The following is a 6947-nucleotide window of genomic DNA, read 5'->3' as shown; positions in this document are numbered from 1 at the left end:
GTGTGCTCATCACACCAAACATGAGCTGACATCAGCAGACGAATAAATCATCTTTATCTGCATCCATATGATCTTTCAATAAGGGTCATTTACATTTCATGTTCTTTTGGGTCAATTTTTTGGGTTATTTTTTCAGTGTTCGAGTAGTTTTTGTGTTACCCAGATCCTGGGTCAGACGTAACAACCCAGTGTTTGTGTAGTTTTTGTGTTACCCAGATCCTGGGTCAGACGTAACAACCCAGTGTTTGTGTAGTTTTTGTGTTACCCAGATCCTGGGTCAGACGTAACAACCCAGTGTTTGTGTAGTTTTTGTGTTACCCAGATCCTGGGTCAGACGTAACAACCCAGTGTTTGTGTAGTTTTTGTGTCACCCAGATCCTGGGTCAGACGTAACAACCCAGTGTTTGTGTAGTTTTTGTGTAACCCAGATCCTGGGTCAGACGTAACAACCCAGTGTTTGTGTAGTTTTTGTGTCACCCAGATCCTGGGTCAGACGTAACAACCCAGTGTTTGTGTAGTTTTTGTGTTACCCAGATCCTGGGTCAGACGTAACAACCCAGTGTTTGTGTAGTTTTTGTGTTACCCAGATCCTGGGTCAGACGTAACAACCCAGTGTTTGTGTAGTTTTTGTGTTACCCAGATCCTGGGTCAGACGTAACAACCCAGTGTTTGTGTAGTTTTTGTGTTACCCAGATCCTGGGTCAGACGTAACAACCCAGTGTTTGTGTAGTTTTTGTGTTACCCAGATCCTGGGTCAGACGTAACAACCCAGTGTTTGTGTAGTTTTTGTGTTACACAGATCCTGGGTCAGACGTAACAACCCAGTGTTTGTGTAGTTTTTGTGTTACCCAGATCCTGGGTCAGACGTAACAACCCAGTGTTTGTGCAGTTTTTGTGTCACCCAGATCCTGGGTCAGACGTAACAACCCAGTGTTTGTGCAGTTTTTGTGTTACCCAGATCCTGGGTCAGACGTAACAACCCAGTGTTTGTGTAGTTTTTGTGTCACCCAGATCCTGGGTCAGACGTAACAACCCAGTGTTTGTGCAGTTTTTGTGTAACCCAGATGCTGGGTCAGACGTAACAACCCAGTGTTTGTGCAGTTTTTGTGTTACCCAGATCCTGGGTCAGACGTAACAACCCAGTGTTTGTGTAGTTTTTGTGTTACCCAGATCCTGGGTCAGACGTAACAACCCAGTGTTTGTGTAGTTTTTGTGTTACCCAGATCCTGGGTCAGACGTAACAACCCAGTGTTTGTGTAGTTTTTGTGTCACCCAGATCCTGGGTCAGACGTAACAACCCAGTGTTTGTGCAGTTTTTGTGTCACCCAGATGCTTACCCAGATCCTGGGTCAGACGTAACAACCCAGTGTTTGTGTAGTTTTTGTGTTACCCAGATCCTGGGTCAGACGTAACAACCCAGTGTTTGTGTAGTTTTTGTGTCACCCAGATCCTGGGTCAGACGTAACAACCCAGTGTTTGTGCAGTTTTTGTGTCACCCAGATCCTGGGTCAGACGTAACAACCCAGTGTTTGTGCAGTTTTTGTGTAACCCAGATGCTTACCCAGATCCTGGGTCAGACGTAACAACCCAGTGTTTGTGCAGTTTTTGTGTAACCCAGATGCTGGGTCAGACGTAACAACCCAGTGTTTGGGTAGTTTTTGTGTTACCCAGATCCTGGGTCAGACGTAACAACCCAGTGTTTGGGTAGTTTTTGTGTTACCCAGATCCTGGGTCAGATGTAACAACCCAGTGTTTGGGTAGTTTGGGTAGCATATTTCAGCTACGAGTGAAACGCAGTGTCACGTTACATGTAGGACAAAGCTCATGGAGAGCTCATTAAATAACATTTAATCAGGGCCGGTTCTAAGGTCAGTGGATACTCGGGGCTTTAGCCCAAACTAAAATTGGTTATTTTTCTTTAAAGGAATTAATTAATTATAAAAGTGATTTAAGGGAATAATAAAAAAGAAAGGCTTATTGTATTAGTGAAATAAGTTAAACTATTTTCAAATAATATTTTATTTTTAAGTATGCATACATTCTCTCTACATGAATCAAGGAAATTATAGCATATTTTCAATTCAAAAAGGCAAAGTTTAATAAAAAAATTAAAAAAGTTGAGTAATTTGCATCACCGGATACTGTGGGTAGTTGAACATTTATATATGTAAATGAATGTACTTCTGCGGAGTGATTTGCTCGCAGCGCCTGAGAAGCCGTGGTGAGGAGCAGAGAGTTCCTCAGAGCTGGAGTAAATCACTCCACAGAAGTAGCAGTGTTTCGCCTTCTGAGAATATAGTTCCCAGTATGTGTACGGTTAAGTCTCATGTGACCTTGTTATCTGTACACGCTGTGACTATACAGATGGTGGACAACCAGAGTGCCTATTACCGCCGCGCCAGCTGCCGCGGCGAAATCACCGCGGCGAAAATAAACCAGCCGCATTTCAAAGTCGTTCCCGAAATGACCGCCAGGTGGCGCAAAGGGACATTGTGCAAAACAGCAGCAATTGCCGTATTTTAAAATGTAAGTGGGTTAAATATAAAACCCTAAACCTAATAGGCATATTTTTCATATATATAAATAGGCCTATAAGGCTACAACAGAATAAAACCAAAGATAGAATCAATTTTAGAACTGAAAAAATAGAATCAAAAGTTAAAAATAGAGACGATATTAGGAGCAATGACGCGGAATATTTTTACTATTCTATTGAGGAATTAGATAAATGAAGAGCTCTCGTGAGCGATACAATTGCATAGTAATTTATAGTGATTTCAAAAGCAGTCCTTAAAAAAAAATACATGGAGTAGTGTGGCATAATTTTTGAGAGATTACTCGGAACGCATTTTAGTTAAGATCCTGGTTTCAATGCCCTTAATGTATATAGGCTAGGCTACTGCTTTAAAAAAATGTCACAACGCGTTTTGAGATAGTTTTGAATTAAACATTGAAGTTTAAAATGTAGTGTTTTGGCACACCAGGCCGAGTGGCGTTACGCATTGTTCAAAAATCAGGTTTTATTCTGGCATGTTGAATTGACGTTAATTTTTTTTATTTTTTTTATTTATTAGATTTAGATTTTAGATTTCGTTAGATTTATTTTTCTCATAACAGCTAAAATAACTAATATATGCCTTGTCTTAATATGACCTACTTAATATAGGCAATAGGCATATAATTTTGTAATTATTTTATTTTATTAAATTGAACAAGCGCAACAATCAGCATTTAATCAAATATTCTAAAAGATGTATTATTAATAATAATGTTATTTCAACATAATATTTAGTTTTTTCGACATAATGTGTGCGTGCAACAAGCAAGATGTGTATTTGTAAATCCGGTGATGCGTGCATTGATTTTTATCAATAAACTAGTGTTTTCTGACAGTGTCGACTGCAAAGATGAAGTTGATGATCGCCATATTTGTAGTGAACGCACCTAGAGAGAAATGCACATAAAGACATCAGAGAGTAGCCTTTTTCTTTTCGTTTTGAATTATTTCGTTTGAAGACATTTGAAGCTTTGTGTATTTGATGTATTTATCATGTCTGTGTGAGGCATACGCTGAGTTTCGTTAAGTTAGGATGAGATGCGCTCCAGCTGACGTGCAACGCAAGTGACCGCGCGGGCGCCTCCATGATTAGTGTCTGTTATATTTGCTTCTCTTACTTATTTAAATCCAGGCAATTGGTTGATGAAAAATTGATTAAAATTAAGATACAATTTATAGAAAACGAAATTCACTTTAAAGAAAGGTTTTCTACTAAACAAAACTTAATGAAGTGGTCAAAATCATGTCTGACCCACTCCATATCCATCTCTCGATATAATGCATCCTATCTTACTCATGCTGTTCACTTTTCATATTCAACATAGATGGAAAAAAATAACATTATAATATTTTAACAAATATGATACTAAATGAGATTATTTAATGGCTACAACAGTATAGTAGGCCTATAGACTTTTTTTTTAGAATAGAATTTTGCTGTGCACTTGCATATTAGTGTCAGCTGGGAAGGAAATATAGAGACCAGACCTCTTGGAACTTTAATTGAATACATAGCGTTGGTAAAGCATACTGAAATTACATCCCTACAAATTTATTAGGCCCTCCTGAAAATAAATGTATCGAATTTAAGCAAAGTAGCCTAAATGTTAAGACTGTAAGCCCTTTGCTTTTTTACGTAGCCTATAAAGGACTCTTATAGCCGACTTTGTGTTAATTTAATTTGTAGAGGATTTTTTTTAACTCAAACATTAACACTGAAATAGTGTTCGACAAACGCGGCGGCGCGTTCATTTGAATGAAGAGCGTTTGAGCGAACACACACTCGAACGTTAGGCCATGAAGCAACGAGTGAATCGTGGCCGAGTGGTTGAACTTACGTTACGATCATTTAGATGACACGGGTTCGAATCCCGAACTAACTTGGACTATTGATATTTTTATATTAGCCTATTAATGCATTTTATAGTCTATTGTTGATGCAGAGAGATTTGTCTAGTTCTAAAACATAGTTTTTTGCTTATAGCCTATTTACAAAATAAAATCACCATGCATTTCCATTTTACACTAAGGAACAAATATTATACAATGACTTTACTTATAGCCTATAATAATTCCAATCGTAATTTCAAAAGCAGTTCTGTTAAAAAAAAAAATATATATATAGCCTATATATATATATATATATATATATATATATATATATGACGTTTAAACGACAAACAATAAAATCAGAACCAGTATTTGCGTTCATGGTTCCAGTGGCAGTAATGCATCCACGGCTTTTCAGAATGTCACAAAGTCACAAAGCGTTTTGAGATTGTTTTGAATGAAATATTGAAGTTTATAATTAAGTGTTTTGGCACACCATGACGAGTGGCAAACTCTTTGTTTTGTTTTGCAAACTCAGCTAGCCTGTGGGGGGTTTGGAGAAGGCAATAGTTGCTTTATCGTGGGGGTGCAGGACAGAGGTGTTAATGTTCCGTCTTTCATATGGAGAGTGTCGGAGCCAGCCTGATGAGCAGGCAAAGGCTAAATTCTTCTAAGGATTAATCTCAAAATCTCCAAAAGTCCATAGCCTATGTAGGCCCTATATCTTATTAAATTATATATTGTAGTTTTATTGATTGTATTTAAAGGTTTTCCACACACAATTTCAATTTAGCAGATACAGAGCTCTTTAATTCGCGACCCACCTCGTTTTATTGTAAGGTGAATTCAGCAAGGCATGTTGTATCTTTGAAGGAACAAAAGTTATTTGTTACAGTTTTTTTCTTTCGTGATTTGTGTGGATGACACACAGCGACATATACAGTATTATCAGCTGTATGGTGTTTTTTACGCTGAAATGCTTAATTTCGAGAAAGACCCGCCGCGCGCAGTGAGGGAGACCAAACTTACTAAAAAAATATCCAGCGCCAGAGAGGCAAAGAAAAACGCCTGTTCTTAATTTATGTTGCTTTGAACTTTTTTTCGTTTTGTACCGTTTTCATTTTTTAATTTAGCTGCAATTTGTTTGACAATAGAAATTTAAAATGTGGCAAGAATAAGATTCTGTGTTTCTTATTTTGCATCACAAAGGGAATAAACTCTATCGATGCAACCCTGTTTAAATAAATAAACTGTCCCGACACTTTATTCATACCTTGAAATGTGCGATGGGTTTTCAAACTTAATTAATTTTCTTTTTCTTTTACATTTTCATTGTTTATTTTTTAATTGAAAGTAATACTGTATTGAAAGTATTTTTCTGATTTGTTCGATCTGTTTTGAAAAATGTCTTCCGTTGCTATGGCCGGGTATCACTGTCAGTCATCTCAATCTCGTGAATGATTCACACACACAAAAAAAATAATTTATCAGATTAAAGACGAGCTTCATCATCTTCATTTTCTGGTGCAATCGGCTATACAGTCTTCCTTCATCAGACACAACTGGAATGTTGCAAATTTATGTTGTAATGTACAATTGATAATTAAACAAGACGATTGACTTTAAACAGATGCATATTTAAGCATCAAGAAAGGAAAAACATAAACACTGTCGGCTACACTGAGATTCGATCTCAGATCGCTTAAAGCTCCGAGAGGCTATTGTTAATGCTTTGACCACAGAGCTATCGTCTGAATAGCCTAGATCTACTACTGTTTGGTCGGGATTTGAACCGATTTGAATTCGGCCACGAATTTGTTTTGTTTTATTTTGTTTTAAATGTATTTTTACATATTTTTCTTTCGTTAATGTTAACCAATTCTGTTGTAGCATAATAGGCCTATATTTTTTCCCTAAAAATTTGTTTTATTCTCTGCTTTGTTTGTTTATATTTTTACATATTCAATCAGTCTCATTTTTGTTCAAATAATGAAAAAAGTTGTTTTTTTTGCGCCATGTTTCTTTTTTTTCAAAAAATTTTTTTTAAAATAAACAGATAGGAAACTTACCTTTTAAAATGCCGCAGTTGCTGCTGTTTTGCCCTGTCACTTGCGCCACCTGGTATAGCCTAGTCATTTCGCGAACGACTTTGAAATTCGACTGGTTTATTTTTGCTGCGGCAGTAATAGGCATTGTGGTTGATTATTTATTAAATAATTCAATTGATAATCATAACAACATGTAAGCCTATTTAATTCTGAATATAACAAAGAATGCTTAAACCGACTAACATCGGTTAGTAACTGCAAGTCCTGAAAATGTTTTAATTTTACGTTAGTAAATGACAAGTAACTTATTGACATAGCCTTTCTAAATTATAGAAAAACTGGGCACACAATTTTAACGTGTCTACTTTGTTTAAATTTAATGAATTTGAATTCGTTTAACCACAATATTTATCTTGAATTTATCTGTGGCCTCAGCTCAGATTACTGCCGCGGCAGATTACGTCATAAAGAGAATAAACTGACACTTTTCAAAGTCTGTGATTACAGCGCCA

Source organism: Rutilus rutilus (genome assembly GCF_951802725.1).
Source record: "Rutilus rutilus genome assembly, chromosome: 7".
Lineage (NCBI taxonomy): Eukaryota > Metazoa > Chordata > Actinopteri > Cypriniformes > Leuciscidae > Rutilus > Rutilus rutilus.
Note: the sequence above shows the minus strand (reverse complement) of the source record.